The sequence below is a fragment of the Microtus pennsylvanicus genome, chromosome 19 (genome assembly GCF_037038515.1).
Source record: "Microtus pennsylvanicus isolate mMicPen1 chromosome 19, mMicPen1.hap1, whole genome shotgun sequence".
NCBI classification, from domain to species: Eukaryota; Metazoa; Chordata; class Mammalia; order Rodentia; family Cricetidae; genus Microtus; species Microtus pennsylvanicus.
The window spans coordinates 22324635-22343558 of record NC_134597.1 but is presented as its reverse complement, the minus strand read 5'-3'; the positions used below and the strand labels follow the sequence as shown (position 1 = coordinate 22343558).

General features: G+C 42.7%; 1 protein-coding gene across 1 annotated transcript in view; it reads right to left on the bottom strand.

The window, feature by feature from the left end:
* The window catches only part of Snd1 (staphylococcal nuclease and tudor domain containing 1), a 391403-nt gene that overhangs the window by 122128 nt on the left and 250351 nt on the right, over positions 1-18924 (bottom strand). The window lies entirely within an intron of this gene.

The following is an 18924-nucleotide window of genomic DNA, read 5'->3' as shown; positions in this document are numbered from 1 at the left end:
GCAAAGCACAAACTCAAACAACTGTGAGTAGGCAGACTCATTAATGTGTGTGTGTTTCTGTGTCTGTGTAATGTTTCATAATTTCCAAATGTAGAAAGAAGCCAGGGAGGGAAGGCTAGACTCTTTCCACTCAAGAGTGAACTGAGCCTGAACTCACATTACTGGAAATGTGCTAGAAATACTAAACTCCTTGACACACAGCATAGACAGCCTCAGAGGCCACATTCTGGGGCCTTTCAGGATACCAGATCTCACTGGGGGCCCAGTAGCCAATCCTTCCAAGCTCTCACCCCAACATAAGCCCAGAAGTCCTCACTCAGCATTCCATTTGTCTTTCAAGCACAGTAGAGAAAAGAATGGAGGAGGGTAAGTCTCTTTATCTTCTATTCAGCATAAAAGGCAGTTCAGGAAATAACAAGGGACAGAAAAACAAAATGATGGAGCACTAAACACAGCTGGCATTAGCGCTGACAAAGGCTCAGAGAAGCACCTTGTCCTCCTTTGGAGGATCTAACCTGCACTTAACCCTGTGCTCCAGCCAGATCCTGACACAGGAGGTCGGCGGGAGGAGAAGGAGCTGGGTACAGACCAAGCTGATGTTTAAAAGTGCAGATTACTTCTGAGATGCGCAGTTAAGATTTCACATCCAGGCACATGCTGTGGATGAGATGCTCCCCCCTCCAAACAAAACAACAACAACAAAAGAAACCAATACAGAATTTTCCCTTGGTCGTTGTTGTTTCCCTTGCTCTGCAATGCTGTTGGGAGGAGTGATTCCGTTTTAAATGTAATAGTTAAAGCTGTAAAAGTGTGTGCACATTTCTTTCTTACTGTGTGCGCACATTTCATCTCCATGCAAACATTAAGAGATTAAACCGCACCTACTTTAAACTTGGCTCATTAAAGGCAATCTTACAACTAAGTATTGAACTTGAACTGCCTTTAAGTCTGATGCAAATAAAGGCCAAACTATTTTACTTCCATCTTAAGAATTTAGAGGAAACAAACTTGCAGGAGGTGGGAAAGCTGAATGAACAGAGAGTTTACCACTCCAAGTGATTTAAGAGAGAACAGGGATTCATTTCATTCCAGTTCTCTGTTTTCTCATCTTTTCACTTCAAATCTCTTCACAATTGCACTGTTCCTGTAAAATGAGTCAGGGGATGTGAAAGTTAAGGTTCTCATGGCAACTGTTAGTCACACAGCAGTACTGGCAGTTACTAATTGGGCTGCTGCTAAAGGTGTACCCTTAATATGCTGTGTGTGAAGGGGTGAAATAGCATTCTAACAGAATCTTAATCTTCTTTCTTAAGTTATATGCTTTCAAATTTGAGGCCCTAAAAATAAACAAAACCAAAATTTAGGAGGTGGCACCTTTAATCCCAGCAGTCAGAAGCGAATCTCCAAGTTCAAGGCCAGCCTGGTTCACAGAGTGAATTCCTGAACATCCAGGGCTACACAAAGAAACTGTCTTGGGGGAAAAAAAATAAGGAAAAGGAAAAAAACAAACAACAACAACAAAACACAACCAAGAAACAAACCTCATATGTGAGAGATGCCTGCTTTCTCCCTATCAAGGGAGTTGGCTCAGTAAGGGCCAATGATCCACGCATCCCACACCTGTTACAACTTTGGTCTATTGCCCACCCACTAAACTTGATGGCCTGGAGGACTAAACTTCCTCTCCCCTATCTTTGAGTCTTTTTTTTTTTTTTTTGCTGTTGTTGTTAGTTGCTGTTTTGTTTTGTGTGTGTGTGTTTTTTTTTTTTAAATGTAGCCCCTGCTGGCCTTGAACTCACTTGCCTCAGACTCTAAGGGCTGAGGTTAAAGGCATGTACCACTACAGCCTGGAGAGACTCTGAGACTGGACACACCAGTCAGAGGAAACACAGTTACCAACTGCACTGGCATAGAAACCAAGTGAATTTCTTGCTCAGTGTGCTTGCTAGCTGTGTTTGGTTCACGGTACAACTTTTTTTCAAAAAATGAGTCGCCTTGCTTAACATCTTTCATCACTGAGATTATTCTTGGCTTGTTTCTAATACAGATAAAACCAATAGCACAACAAAGCTATAACCCCAGCAAGCAAAGAAGGAGGAATATAAGGAGGGCAGACTATGGTGAAGAAGGGGCGCATTCTGGAGACAGGATCAAAGACTATACCTAAACAAACAGCTTGCCTTAGAGATGCTGATAAGAAAATTCAAAGCAGCTTCTCAACTTCTTTTGGTGCCAGCACAGAAGCTCATGGTCCTCATCTCATTAGGGCCCTAATTGCTCTTCTGAGGAACTGGATCGATGACATTAGCATTAGCCCTTGGCTAGCTCACCTTTGAGCTCAGGACACTTTAAAACCAAGCTCTGTCATCCAATTAGAGTGTTTATCTGATGAACCAAGGGAAGACACAGGCTGTCTTCTGAACTGTCATCTCCCACTCATACAGATTACATTTATGCCAGGGTGAAAATTTAATCAACTCAATTTACTGATCAGCTGACTTGATTTCAAACTCAAAATGTAAGAGTAAGGAGAACAGTTCATAAGATCATGGCCTTGAAAGAACATTAGCTACTACTTAATATAATCCAAAGTGACACAGCCAGGGCTATAACCTGTACTTAGTGATTTGGGGAAGAGAGCCTACGAAAGTACATACAAGGAAAACCAGTTACAGGGAAAGACATGTGTGCTGTATGCAAGCAAGCAGTAGAATCTGGACAAGAAACACAATCTTCCATTTTCTTATCCACTTTCCTTTAAAAGTATTTCTAATTCATGTCTCAAATTCTGACAACCAGAATTTGGTTCCTTAGAAAACACAAGTTGGCAAGAGAGAACTGCTGTTCCTTGACCTTCACATGTGTGACCCCCTGTCCATTTAAATCAAAGCCTCTGGAGGTAGATGTTAATAGTGGCTTCAATATTTGCTGCTATGAAATCAAGACCATTTTGAGGAAGATGAGTGTACATTCCAATACGGTATTCATTTCATCAAAAATTCTGGAAGATGTAGCATGAAGTGGGCTGGTAGGAAAAGATGACAAGAGAGTGCAAAGTTGGAAGAAAAGTCCTCTCTTTAAAATCTTGTGCTGTGGACAACAAGACGGCAGCCTAGAGAATGGGAAAAGATCTTCACCAACCCCACATCAGACAGAGGTCTGATCTCCAAAATATACAAAGAACTCAAGAAGCTTAATTAACATCAAAAGAACAAATAATCCAATAAAAAAAAATGGAGTACAGACCTAAACGGAGAACTCTGAACAGATGAAGCTAAAATGGCTGAAAGATACTTAAGGAAATGCTCAACATCAGAGAAATGAAAATCAAAACAACTCTGAGATTCCATCTTACACCTATAAGAATGGCCAAGATCAAAAACACTGATGACAACTTATGCTGGAGATGATGTGGGGTAAAGGGAACACTCCTGCATTGCTGGTGGAAGTGTAAACTTGTACAGTCCTTTTGAAATCAGTATGGTGATTCCTCAGAAAATTAGGAAACAATCTACCTCAAGACCCCGCAATACCACTGTTGGGTATAAACCCAAAGGAGATCAATCATACCGGAAGGACATGTGCTCAACCATGTTCACAACAGCATTATTTGTCATAGTCAGAACCTGGAAACAACCTAAATTCCTCGACCAAAAAAAAAATAAAAATTAAAAAGATGTGGTATAATTAATTATACAATGGATGGAGTACTACACAGCCGAAAAAATGACATACTGAAATCTGTGGGCAAACTGATGAATCTAGAAAACATCATACTGAGAAAGATAACCCATACCCACAAAGACAAATATAGTATGTACTCACTAATAAGTGGCTTTTAGATATAAAGCAAAGAAAAACCAGCCTACAATTAAGTCACAATCCCAGAGAATCTAGACAACAAAGAAGACCCTAAGAGAGATATACATGGATCTAATCTACATGGGAAATAGAAAAAGACAAGATCTCCTAAGCAAATTGGGAGTGTGTGGATTATGGGAGAGGGTAGAAAGGGAGGGGAGAGGAAAGGAGGTGAGTAAAATATATAGCTAAATTAAAAACAATAAAAAAAAAACCCTTCATGCCAGAAAGAGAAAAAAATGGATGAATAAAATCTTGTGCTGTGAAATTTCAGACAAGGAGTCCAGGGTCCTGGGATATGAGCTACCATTTGTGTCTTTAAAAAATTATGACGGTGTGTCTATGTGTGTGGGTAAGTGCACAGTGAAGGCCTGACAACAACTTCGGAGCGTTGGTTCTCTCCTTCAATGATCACATGAGTTTTGTAGGCTGATCTTAGGTCAGGATTGTGCTCCAAGCACTTTACCTGAGTATTTTGCTGGCCTCTAATCATGAGTTTTCGTGGGCATGCTGGAAGCACTGGATGTGAGTCCTTTTTCTCTGGTCAGCTATAGCTGTCAGCAGTTTAGAATGCAGATTATCAAGAAATTCCACATGTTTTTGGAATACCCTTAAACAATAAACACACTTGCAGGTAAAGGAATCATTTTGCACACATTATTAGTTGAAATGTGAAGATTATAAATCTTCTATCATATCTAGTGGTAGCACAAAATAGACAGCAAACATGCTGATATCCAGGACAAGCACACTCAATCTATAGGCGTCTACATAAGTTGGAAACTATGTTCTGGGGCGAACAGAACATGCTGGAATAAGCATGGCAATAGTAGAATATGGACAGAAAACCAAATAAAACAAGAAAACTTTCTTCTCATTTCTTATGAACGTGAGTGGCAATTACACCAAAACCTTCTGACTGTACACACAGATGGCAAATGGGCCAGTGTGTTAACAAGACAATAATGAATAAATGAAGAAACTTTGTTCTGCTTTTGAAACTTATTTTAAAAGCATATCAAAATAAAAAAGTACAAGGTTTGTACATACTTCTGGCAATAGCCATGCACTGTGGGCAAGCTGCTGGGATTGCTCAGCAGCATGGACAACCCCTTGTCAGTCAACACTGTTAAAACTTCCTCTCTATCTTATGCATTTGTCTCTCCACACCACTACACAAGGCCATCTGTTTAACCCCTTTAGCCAAATCAGAGAAGAGGGCTCCCTAGTGGTTAGCAGATCGATCCTCTGTCCCTCTAACCTGTTCTCAGCTAAAGTACCACCAGGACTAGGCAAGTTGCTTGGCCTTTTATTAGTAAAGCAGCTGAATAATTTATAAGGGTTGCAAAGGGCCCATTAGAAGTGTCCTGGCAGTAATAACTGGCTTAGGACTTTGCTTACTCAGGGCTAAAGTTTAATTTGCCCATAAACACCCCAGCTCATAAAGCCACCCCACAGGTCTGACCTGCTCTTTCAACAGTCACATGAACTACCCATGCATTCACCTGAGTATGAATGTTCTTACTGGTGTCACCTCTTGGGTAAAGAAAACAAACCCAGTACCCAAATAATGGCTAAAAACTTACACGTCCATTACTATATTTCCCAAGAGGGGCGGCTATTATCAACTCCTTTCTAAGCTTCGCTTTTGGTTATGCCTCAACAAAGGTGCTACTGGGCTGCTTTCTATCCAGGAAGGGCACGGGCAGATGCAATGAATGAGTAAAGACTGGGAATCTCCTTTGCTGCATGTGGAGATATAAGAGTATTTAAATAGAAGAGTAAGATTGAAGTAATTGTGCTCATTGCCAATACAGGCGCTTATATTCTAAAGGCTAAAGCAGCAAAATTAAGAAAATCTTGTCTGTTTTTTTAAAGCAGGTTAATATACTTTTCTATACCTCAGATTTTTCATTTGTAAAATAGGGATTGTAATGTTAATTACCTCAGAAGGCTGTGGTTGGAGCTAAATCCACAACTATAGTAAATAATCACTAAGCAAAAGCTATTATTAGAAGATCAGAACAGTAATGAACCAGAGAAATTCCAATTCAACCTACTTATCCTATGAAAAAACAGAGGCTAATGTACCTGTTCAGGGCTCTGCAACTTTGGGGCAGACCACAGCAGTATTCTGGTTTTCTTGAGAGAAACCCAATTTGGCTTTAGAACTGGCATCAGACCGCTATGGCTTTACCACTCTGTAGGAACACAGCGAGGGTAATTTATTTTCTGAATTTTTAAATAATCAAAGTGCAACCCCCTGCCTCTGCAAAAGGTCAGCCCATCCATTCATTCAAGTTCAAGCACTATCCTGTGCACTGCTGTGGTGGGTCAATAGCGACAAGACAGGCAGTATCTCTGTCTTCAAGCATCTTACATGTGTGTGAGAAGTGGATGGCGGAAACTGGAGCCTTACCTGAGGTCACTCATGCCTTGGTTGACCTCTAGAAAGATGGCATTATAACACTAGCTTCCACACACACATATGTGCAAGTGGTAAGAAATTAGAGTGGCATTGCCATCGAAGAATATCACTCTTGGGCTATCGTATCGTAAACAAACACTATCCACTAATGACTACATAAGAACAGGCAGGTCTTTGGTCTTACCTCCCAGGTGATTCCAGAGGAGATGTGTGGGTTAAGGTAAGAGCAGAGTAATCAAAGCTGAATTCATAAAGCTGAAAGAGTATGCTTTCAGGTGAAGTTTATTTCTCTTCCCTCTTGAGGTTAAATTCTTAGCCCTTGGCATTTGTGTTATGTCCCATCAAATTCCTGCCTCAAGAATCTCAGATCAGGGGATCAAAGAGCTATTCTTAATGTCTCAGTTCAGGCCAACTGAAGGAGGGAATGGAGGCAGAGGCAGGCTACTCACTCCAGCATTTAGCGGCCCTCATCCACAACGGGGCCATTGAGCAGAAGCCACAATAGAGGGCTGAGAATAAAAGGCTGAAGGAAAGCATACAGAGTCCCCTTGCACAGACTCGGTCATTCATCACCAGGCAAGTGCCAATATCTGGGAACAGCAATCTCAATTTCTGCAAATCCTCCAACCTGCAACAGCTGCTAGTGACTCTGGTGGGCGGCTTTCCTGCTTACTAGAGTTTGCAATACCCAGTTCTGGCCATGAGCCAAGGAGACATTACTTAGGGTAGAGCCACGCTGGCTGCAGAGAGCAGCAACAATGGACTTCACAGCTTATAAAGCAGCTTACAAAGGGCTCCCGTGTATTTCAAAAAGCACTTCAGATAGCTGGTGAGAGAAGCTATCTGCACAAACGCAGTCAGGCAGTTTATTCCTAAACCACTTAATTCAAGGTTTCCGCCAGAAGCCAGGATATAGTGGAGGCAGGTTCCTAGAGGGCTGGGTGTCTAGGACTGTGTGGACACAGTTAAGGCACATTCTTTCCTGAAGAACCGGCTCAGCAGGATGGGAGTGACTGGCAACAACCAGCACTTCAACCGGACAGCCAACGTGAGACAGACGTTAGGCTGCAGGATTCCGGGGCTCTTTAGTGAGCTGTCTATCTGCCTCCACTGCTCTCATCAGAACCCGACAGTAGCATTTGCACATGTTACTGAATGGACATGCAGAGTGATATCTAAATGCCCACTGCCATACCACTGAATTGGATTGCCAAGGTGACACCTGCCAACATGTCTTCTGCCCTGCCTTATCACTTGGAGTCTCTGGGGACCAATCACCACTCCTTGTTTTTAAGGCTACTTTGTAAAGCACAGTTTACTTTCCAGAGAATAGGTTAAACAGGAAATAGGCCCAGAAACCAAAAGAAGACCTAGTATAGGATGTCTTCATGAGTGGTAAACACTGAATGTATCCAAAAGGATTTTTCTACAGAAGACATACAAAGGTATGCAACAATTTCATATTAATTTTATCTTGAATATCAACTTTTCATGCTGTTCTCTCTCCCTCTTTCATGTTTCATGTACAGGCTGGACATTTTAAAACCTGCAATGTAGCCAAGAAGGTATGATCTTTCTGTCTTCACCTAGAATGCTGGGGTTACAGGCATGGTTCACCAACCCTAGTTATTCGGTGCTGGGGACTGAATTCAGAGTGTCCTGCATTCTAGGCAAGCACTTATCACCCAAGCTACTGTCTTCTTCTGTCTATAAGGCCTTAAAATGAATTTCTTTTCTTTCTTTCTTTCTTTCTTTCTTTCTTTCTTTCTTTCTTTCTTTCTTTCTTTTTTTTTTTTTGGTTTTTCGAGACAGGGTTTTTCTGTGGCTTTGGAGCCTGTCCTGGAACTAGCTCTGTAGATAGACCAGGCTGGTCTCGAACTCACAGAGATCCGCCTGCCTCTGCCTCCCGAGTGCTGGGATTAAAGGTGTGCGCCACCATCGCCCGGCCCTTAAAATGAATTTCTTGTGTGCTGTGTTCAGAGAAGATGAACTAATGTGAAGGTGTGTGGTGGAAATCGGCACAGGCTGAACTGTGATATGGTGATGATAGAAGTGGAAGGACCCCTCACTTGACCTTGGAGTTCATTTGGTGATCGGACTTCAGTATTTACCTGTCGGGCAGGATGTGAATGTTGTAGGGAGAATTCTGAATTGGTACAACTCAGGTAAGATGTCATCATGAAACTAATTAATACAATTAGAAGACATACAGAAGTCTGCATCAAGTATGATCAGTAGAATTTAGGAAAGCAATACAGCTCAAATGCTACTATGTGGAAGAAACAAAATCGACCAACCTAAGCCCTTCATTCTACTAGACCTATCCACTCAAGGGATTAATAAATTTGATGGGACAGTATGTAATGAAAGTTCAAACTCACAGCAGGAGGCAGATCTTTTTGAAAGTGGGCTTAGAATGCTTTTTGCCTGTGCCATATAATTTCTTTACTGTTTAGAATATGACATAGGTGCAGTAATCACACATATTAAAGCTTCAAGATTTTATTTTAGTTTTGAAAATCAGTGCTAGAGACTGAGCTTACACATACTAGACAGTAAGTGACCAGAGAGTACATCCCAGCCCCAGGCCTCAGGCTCTGCATTGGTGAAGTACTTGTATGTGGACCACCAGCCTCAGAGGTAGCTCTTTATATCTTATTTATTCAAGAATCTATTAGCAGATGACTATCAGAGGAGAAAAATTCTTAGAAAGAAGGAAAGTAACTTAGATCACCTGAAGATTTGACTGCCAGAATGTATCTTTATTTTCAGTATGAATTTTCTAAACCCCTTTGGTGTAATTTTAATTGTGTGTATGGGGGTAAAGAACTGTTTAACAAAAAGAGAGGAAGGGACAAAATCAGGTGCTTGATTATAGGAAAAGCTCAACAACATGGGTGAGACCCTCATTCAGCAAGCACTCAGGTGGCCTGGGAAGGTTCCGGTCACAGGTCTACAGTCCAGAACTGTGCAGTTTTCACCTGGGTCTTGGTCTCAATATGATGAAGTTCTCATCTGCCAGGAGCAGGAACAGGAGCTGCACAAGAAGATTTAACCACCGAAAGCTCTCATCTTGAGGGGCCTGCTGCTGTGCTGGCATTTTATACGCTAATATGTACAGCAGAAATGTCCAAATGTCCCCTTGAAGGCCCGACCATTTCCTTTGCTTCCCCTGCGGTGCTGAGCAATAACAGGTGTTAGCAAGTAACCACTGACTAATCCCTTTAAAAAGAGGAAGATGCGAGCACAGATCCAAGCAAGAACAAGTTTCCGTTACCATGTCTTCCCACCCACTACTCTGGGAAGGAGAAAACTCTGCTCTTCTCAAATCAAAGCAGGCTGCTTACAAGGAACACCACGTGAACGAGAAAGATGGCCACTCTACGCAATATGCCTATTTTGATATGGAGGGTTGGTTGTCGTTAGCATTTCCCAATCAGTAGCACTCACGAGTAAGTCTAAACTTGGAAAAGAATAAAAAAAAATCCTATTAAACAATGAAAATCAAGAGTAAAAAGAAATAGCAGTTTGCTGAAAAAGAGACTAAAATATATCAGGGTTCTACACGAGTTATTTCTGCATTCTCTGCACATACAACATCATTCATGAAGAAGGCAATGGTATAAATATAGCATAAATGTCGTCTGCTCTGGTTTGTAATTTAAAATGCAAATGCTAATGAGTGAACTGGTGTATCAGCGGAGTTAATAACCGCATGCCTAGCACAGGGGCTGCATCCAAAACACACAGAGAAGAGACAGACACCATGTTCCAATTTAAAAATAAAAACACCCAAATTAACCCTAGAAAAATCACTAGCAGATGTACAAGCTCAGGAAAAGGAGGCACACAAGGGCAGGGAAGTGGGGACTTCTCTGATAGTCTGCTGACTGGTAGACTTAAATATCTTCCTCCCCAGTAAAGGTATGCATGAGGGTTCATAGTGTTTAGTCTACTGTAAAACAGAAGACTACAGAGAAGCCAGAAAGCTCCAATGTGAAGTTTTCCCAAAGCCCATTCTAGAAGCCTGCAGGGAGCCAGAGAAGATGTACATCTCTTTATTATAGCATAGGCAAAGAGAAAAGGAACCATGGTTAAAACTTTTCATAACTTCTAAGTAATGAAAATAAATGAAAAAAAAAAGCTCTAGTGATGAATATTTGTGTCTCAGATGCCATCCACATATTTTTGTTTGTTTGTTTTGGTTTCTTGAGACAGGGTTTTTCTGAAGCTTTGGAGCCTGCCCTGGAACTAACTCTTGTAGACCAGGCTGGCCTTGAACTCACAGAAATCTGCCTGCCTCTGCCTCCTGAGTGCTGGGATTAAAGGCGTGCGCCAACAGCACTGTCTCCCCCCTCCCAATTCCTTTTTTCCTCCCAAGCCTACATATATTTTTAAATACACAGTAAACTGTTTAGAGGTTTTCTTCGTCTTTGAATCTATCTTTACTACATATCTCTATTTTTCTGACCACGTGAGTCTTTAATTTGCTAAGCAATATGGGTAGGCCTAAAGCTGTGGCGTTGACGGCTGGTTCCAGCCCATTCTTTAGCTTTTTTTCTGAGAGTCTAGCCTCATGGCAGAGGTACTAGCTGCAGCCATGTTTACTGCCACAACTCCATGGCATTTCAAGGTCCCTACCACAACCAAAAAGTATGCAGTCAGCTTTTCATCAACACCATTTAAGTGTTTTGTGGCAGGACCTCTTAAAAGAGCTGCAAGGTTTTGCAGCTATAGCTGAATCAGGAAGCCTCTCTTAAATGAGAGTGCTTGCCTCTAGCCCGCCTGAGAAAGTGCTGCTATCAAGAAGCCATGCTTAACACTGTTATTTTGTGTCTAGAATTACTTCCCAAGCTCTCTCAGGCTCTATGGGGATGCAGTTGTCCATGTGGGCGCCATTCCCGATGCCTCATTCTTGCACTTACGAGGCCAGTGCTGGCAACTCTGTATCAGATTCTGGAAATGCTGCTACTGCACTGAGATGATAAGCAGCTCTCAGGGCCGTCTTAGTGGCCTCATACCTGGGGAGTGCTTCCCACTTCCAGGAGTGCAAGTCTGTGAGGCCTTCTGAAGGCCAACTAGAGGGATGTGCATGGTGGCCCAAACCACAGACAACTTAAGTATGCAGCTCCTACTAAAGCTGTACAATCTTGTTCAAATCCAGCCTATAATTGTGAACAAACTGCAAGGAGAGAAAGAAATGACCTGGGGCAGAAGAGAGGGACAAAGACCATTTCACTGTTCAATGATGAGAAACAAGTTAAGTGACGTAAAACCTCCTTAAGCTGGTTTGAAAAGATGTGAGAGGTAGTTCCCATAGCAACAAAGATACATTTTACAGGTAGTGTTAATGATACTGTTCGCCTTGGGACTGCTTACTACAAGACGTCACAGCATTTCTCTTTAAAAAGAATATTTATTATTTTTTCTGTGCATGGATGCTTTTCCTGCCACACAGAGCTAAGCACCACGTTTGCTTAGTGTCCATGAAAGGTAGAAGAAGGTGCCAGATCTCCTGGGACTAGAGTTGGATGTGAGCTGCCATGTGGGTGCTGAGAATCAAATCTGGGTCTTCCACAAACAAGTGCCCTTAACTGCTGAGCCATCAGTTCTCCAGCCTCCCTTTAATTTTAAATCACCAAACCACTTTTACTCTCTCTGTCTTACATCTAGGGTCTGCTTCTACAATCCTACTGTGTTGGGGACTGTGGACCCCAGACCCCGAATTTCCTGCAAACAACTTGTTTTTCCTATGCTTGCAGCTGCACTGAGCATGAGACCCTCGGGAGTTCCTGATGGCAGGGGAATGGTTTCTGGTGGGCTTGCAGCTGAAAAACCCCAAGAGTTGGGGTGTGGCCATTTAGTCAAGGAGACCCTATATAAGCTACCATGCATTCTTGGCATGCCTGTTTCAAGAATGACCTCCCCCTGTGTGTGTCTGTGTGTTTTTCAATCTCCAGTCCCTTGCCCAGCTCGTGTTCCTTCCCATACTGCGTAGCATGAAGAGCAGGCGTAGTTTGTTACACTTCTGGTCAAACAGACGCCCCCATAAGGCTCAGTTAGTGGAGACTAGCCCAATAAAGGATGCTGTTACATCAGTAAGTGGCTAATAGGCAATGCCAGCAAGCTGACAACAACCCTATACTGAAATGTATTCTGAAAAAGCCACCGAATGGAATGGGCACAGCCAGACGGGTGCTAGTACTGGATACATGCCAGGAGAGCTATTAGATTTCTGAAAACTTCTCTTCATCCTTCTCTGCCCTAGGAAGACTCAGAATAAAGCCCTTCAAAGTAGGAAGGAAGGAGGAGGAACTGAAAAGAAAATGCTAGTGGCGCTGCTGTTGGCTAATCCTCAAGGCTCTAACCGGTTTTGTTTCTAGCCAAGATCACCCTTATCTCACCTAAACCAAAACCTCTGAAGCACTAGCAGCCTTCTGCAGATTAGGAGAGTCAACAGGGAACCTTCTCATGACTAGCCAAGGCACTCGTAGAGCCCCTTCTAGTGGAGGGTTATACAACGGGTACCTTTCTTTGGTACACACCCATGAGATGGTGTGGATCCAACACACAGACTTAGAGGCCCACAGACACTTGACACGACTCCACAGAGGGTGCCATGACGGTGACTATCTTACTCTCTGGTAAGAAGCCCCTGGCTACACAGGTTAGCACAGAACTGCAGAGGGTCCTTGCTGCCTCCCTCATCACCTGATCATCAGCATCATACCAAGATAAGCAGGATGGTCAGTCAGCACAAGAAAGTTGGAAACTAGAATCCTTCAATGCAAGGCCTGAGGCTGCTTTGAGCTATGCTGAACAAAATTCATTTTTACTGATGACTTTATTACTTTGCCTCAATAAAAAATATATTTGAAGTGGCTACTGAACAAATCAAAGCCCTTCCTCTCTTCCCCTGAAACACTCCATTATGTCCCACAGGCCTGACCTTTTGAGAACTATGGCTCACCCCCAGATATGGGCATTTCTAGGCTCTTACTAATCAAGTCTCTCTCTTCTGATAGACTCCATTGAAATACCACACACCAGGTTGCCCTGCCTTAGCCCAAACCAGTAGTCAGTCAACACTGGTCTCTGAATCTACAGCTCTTGGGATATGGAGCAAGCTGGCCTTAGCTCTCTGATAGTAAAACAATGCTTGTTACTGTTTCAGAATCTCCAAGTGCTTTTCTTGTGTTTGTAATTTCAGGTATGCTCTTCTTACCTACTGTTTTGTTGTTGTTGTTGTTATGGCAATATTCCTGCTTTAGCCTCTCATGTGCTGGGATTACTGATGTGAACCACCAAGTCTGGCTACTTTATCCTTTCCCCCTTTATGCCTATATATTCTTAGCTGCTAGTATGCTATAACTTTATAATGTATTTCTGTGTTCCTAAGATGATGCCCAGAGAGAAACATTACTAAATAACCATGCCATTGACTGTCTCATAACTTACAAGGCAGCCCATTCTGGGGACTGAGTCACGATCTAAAGATGGTAGACAACTGAGCTAAAATCAGAGGTTTGCATCCTTAGCTGCCTGACCAATGGTGAACCTGCAGAGACTTCAAGATGAGGCCAAAGCACTGAAGCTCAACGGCAGGAAAGCCCTTGAGAAGGATGTTTATTCACTAACACAGAAACAGAAAAGTCACGATCACTACTACATCCTTCAAGGAAACTCTTCTGAGAACAGATACAAAATTGTTCGGCCAAAAGAAAAGTTCTGAATCTTCTTGGATGCTCAAATGCTACCTCCCCTGGAAGACTTTTCCCTCCCTCAATTACGTATTCTTTCCTCTGTACTTTTGCTATGCTTTGAATCTGGCTTGCCATCCTGTATTACGCTTCTCCCATGCCTGTCCGTCCCCAGTGGACTTCATGCTGAAATCTATCTGGTACAGTGGCAGTGTTGGGAGACAGGGACTTTAAGGGATGGATTACTTATTGTAGGAGTAGGCTAACAGGAGTGACTTTGTCCCTCACAGTTTTTTTTCTCTTTTATTCACGTACTTGCCCTTCAGCTCTTCCACCCTGAGCTGAAGCAGCAGGAGGTCCCCACCAGAAGAAAGCAGCTGCAGGCACCACCAGGATCTTAAATGATCCAGCTTCCAGAACTGAGAGCCCAAATCTACTTTATACACTTTTTTCCTTCCTACACTACCCATTCTAGCTTAGGTATTTCATGGTAGCAACAGAAAAGGAACTAAGACAATTCTTATGGTATGCTGCTTATACTTTTGCTAATTCTAATTTCATTATTCCTTGGCTTTATATGGTTGTTTCCCCTACAAGAGCATAAATAATCTGCTAATTTATGTATCTTCCTTTGAATAAACTTGTGAAAAACTCTTGGCCTTGTCACAAATGTTTCCCAAACCTGTTGTACTAATTATTACCTAGAAGTGACCTTTTAGGATGATCTAAGATGAACTTAACTCTAATGTGGCTACGAAAAGAGTTAGAAACTTCAGGAAAGTGTCTTGTCAAGCTGTCCATTTCGGGTGATGGGTCCCAACTGAAAACACACAGGCAGGGGAGACATCCAAACTGGGAAGTCCCAAGAGAAAGAATACCCCACTTCACAAATATCCATTAAGTTGCAATTCAATTAAAGCATCTGAAAGGAATTCATAAGTATCAGCAGACCCTGTAATTGCTTAATTAAGGATAGAAGCCCAGCAAACACAACCACAGTAACAGCCTGATTCATTAGCACCTCTGTGATAGCAGAATGGGATTTCTCACTTAAACATACATTGGCTTTAATTGTGTAATTTGGTTAGGCACTGGTAATCAATGGGGATTCACCATTCCTGGGGCCCGGAGATGAGAAGGATACTCCTGTTTACCTCTCCTCCCTTCTGCTCATTACAAGTTTTTGGTCTATTGAAACAAGCAGTTGATATTCCCATTACAACAGGCTGGAGAGAGACTTTAAAGTGAAGGAAAGAAATGAAACACTATTCAAAGACGTTCAAGGTGGAAGGACAGACACATAGCCACACCTTTTATTCACCATGCACAAACCCACTACCACTCATTAAAATGCAGGCATCTAGAACCTTATTGCCTCCCTAGTCAGACTGCATCCCGAGGGGAGCAATAATCAGAAAAAGAGACAGAAAAGTAAAATAGATGCCAAAGGGCAGGCAAAGGGAAGCCTCATTTTCTAGTCCTGTTTCATGTGCTATAACCGGTTAATTATAAGTCACCTGCTGTGACTCACAGGGAACCCCTGCCAAGTGGCTGCTGCCTTCTAGGCAGTTTGTCCCATGAGTTCTATGTAAGGTGAGAGCTATCTACCCTGGCCCCTCACCCCGATCACCTTGGCTTGTAACTCACCAGACTAGATCCACCCCCTTTAAGAACAAGGGAAGGCAAACAGAGGCATGTGTGGGTCTCAATCTAGGTTGGTAAGAGATCCCAAATACCTAAATATGACTCCTTATGTTACTTTAACCCAAAGCCTCAAATTATTCTTCTCTTCTAATTCTGGAGAAAGCATTTTGTTACAGGATACTAACTTGATACCTGCTATGCTTACTCAGTATGACAATTTCCCAAACTGTGCCTTCAGCATGGCCCAAAAGGCCTTATGTGATTCACACTGAGAAAACTTCACGCAAAGGTCATGGCAATAGCAGGACACATACTCTATGTTCACAAAATGTGAATCAAGAGGCACAAGATTTACAAATATATGCTTCAGTCTACCTTAGACAAGATGCCAAAATACAGCTTAAACACACATGACAAGTGAATGTAACCTGAAATCAAAGAGTACAGGTAAGCTATTTTTGTTCTAAGAGAAGGAATGTATGAAGCTTACTAAATGCTACTCAAGGAAAACTGATGCTTTAAAACAAGCACAAGATCCCAGGGGTTCTCGGCTTCCTGCTAACTCAGGACAGGAGCATTTGCCTCTAAGAACAAAATGAGTGTGTGAAGGAGGCTACAGCGGCAGGCTTAGGGACCTTGAAGACTCTCAGCTTTGATGGGATAAGGTCATCTGCTCGCTGACCAAACCTAAGCCAGGTGCTGAAAGGACTAAAGGGCGGGAGCTGTCAGGAGGCACTGACCTGTTAGCTGCAGCTGACTCTCCCAGCCCCACCTGCTATCCCATCTGACTAAACAATCACTTCACGTACAGGGGTGCAGGAACCGTGACAGAGAGACCAGCTGGCTCGGGCCAAATGCCACTCCCTATCAAGCTGTGGGGCCGTCTGCCCAAAAATGGCCACATAAAAATGGAAAGTGTCCACCCCACCTTCAAGTACAGAGGGCTCTCCAAAAGGCTGGGATTAATGAGAGCAGCAAGGAGGGAACTGATCACAACAAATGTCTTGACTTTCCCCTTGAGAATTAAAATGCAAAGTCTTTCCTAGCTGCAAATAGAGACCATTTTTGCTGTATCATTTTATATGATGTGGAGTGTATGACACCTATCTTCTACCATGAGAACAGACTGTTGTAGGTAGACAGTCACAACTCAGGTTTCCAGGTCTATGCTTACACTCCCCTTCACTGTCACAAATAGTCTCTCTAAGCAGACTCTCACTCCACCCATGTTCTAGTTAACTGGTAACTCCTCCAGGCACTGTGCTCTTATTCTTCCACAATCTCCTTCATTTCTAGGGTTCTCAACGAGGATCCTCAACATTTTAAACCACACATTTCCTAGGATTTTTCTCTGTCTTCCCCATCCCTGCACGCTCCTCTTTGGAGACAGCACCTCATTCAGGCTGGCTTCACTATCTAGCAGAGACTGGCCTCAAACTCTTGATCAGACTGCCTCCATTTACCGAGTGCTGTGATTATAGGTTTTAACACCAGGTCTGGCTATTCCATCTTTTTTTATATGAAGATTTTATTGAGTTTTTATCTAGCATTTTATAACTGGTTTAAGAAAAATAATAGCTATACTCGATAGCTTTCCAACTCCAACATATCACCTTCATGATTGAAAAGTATGCCTCAATATTAGAAGTACCCAGGACACAGACATCCCTTTTCGTTGTTACCCAGTCAGCTCTTTTTATGCAGTATCTTTCATTCTCTGTTAGATTTTTTGGGTTGAGCAATCTCTATCTGGTAAGTTTGCTCCTTTCCATGGTATTTTCCAATCATCTGAAATCTGCCTTTGGTCGAAACTCTGATGAAAATATACTGACAATGGTCACCTGTGATTTTCTGATTAATGTGCAAGCTCTCTGTCGCCTTAGCTACATGAGAACTATGCTCAGTGGTCTTTTGTTACTCCCTGAACCGTATCTTTTCTGCCTGCATATGAATCCTTAACTTATGTTGGAGTTTCTGGGTTGTTTACTCCACATATGGAGTGGATTAAACTACTCCTAAAGCTGTGTTGGAGGCACACAAAGAACCTGAAGTACTACATACATACAGAGTACTCCCTGACCTGAACATTTGAACATTTCCATGGAAACTATAAATATTACACACACAAAGCCAAACCAATTACCCCATTCCTCTAACCAGTTTCTATCACCATATTGGCTTTGATTATGGCTTTCATAATCTACTCCAAGGCTCAAGCCAACAGCACTTGACATTCTCTCCTGCATCCATCAGCAAATACATGCTAAGAAATATAATCAGAAGGTGGTAGCCCCGATAGGAAATGTCTAGACTTTATTTTGTGAAAGTTAACACAGGCAACGTCTAGGAAGTATGACGATTAAAATAATGCCAGGTCTACAGAGGAATTGGTTGATGCAGCGTCCTACAGTAACATGGCTTCCTTCTAAGCAAGATTTACAAGCAGCACCCTGCAAAACTCTCCTACCAAGCACACACCTTGAGCTGGCTCCATTTAAGGAGCCGAGATTAGAAACCAGTGTTTTTTTACTCTATGGATCTGAGGTCAGGTTCCCGGGAAACACTCAGACCTTTTCTATTTTCACCCTGAACTAAACTCCATACTGTCAAAAGGCTAATTTTGGTTTTGGGGGTAGAACAGAGAACGAGCTGAATATATAGTTAAACCCCACAACAAGAACTCAGAGCCAAGAAAGCTTTCAGCTAGAGTCTAAAGAACAGGGCACAAACGCCACAGGAACAGACTTGCAGCGTCCTGCAGCTTCACCTTACTATAACTGCCCTCCAGTCAGGTGTGGATTTGATTCAAGCGTCCTTCCCACAACTGCCCATGATGAGCATGGAGTCACGTGTCCCTTGAGCCTTTCAGGAAACCTACAGAGCTGGGGAGCCACCATCAAACTGGTAGGAGCCTTGTCAAGGACAGACAAGGAAACGCAGTGAGCTGCACAGTCAGGATGTTCAGGGAAAGGTTTACCGCACATAACTCAACCCCTTTAGCTGGGGCTTTAGGGAGCTCCCTTATACAAATGAGAGGTTCTCAGTGCTTCCCAGAAAAAAAGGGGCCAAAGAAACCTGGCAGCAGACAGATAGAAAGCAAGGCTCTTGCTTCTCTTCAACCACAGCAAATTCTATTCAAGAATTCCACAGAATGCTGAGGCAACAGGACAGTAACAGAAAAGGCAACATGCATCTGGGGCACACAACGGCACGTGTCCTTTGTGAGTGGATGAATGAGGGTGAGGGGTGGGAGGATGGAATGGCAGCCTTTCTTCAAAGACCACAGTTTCT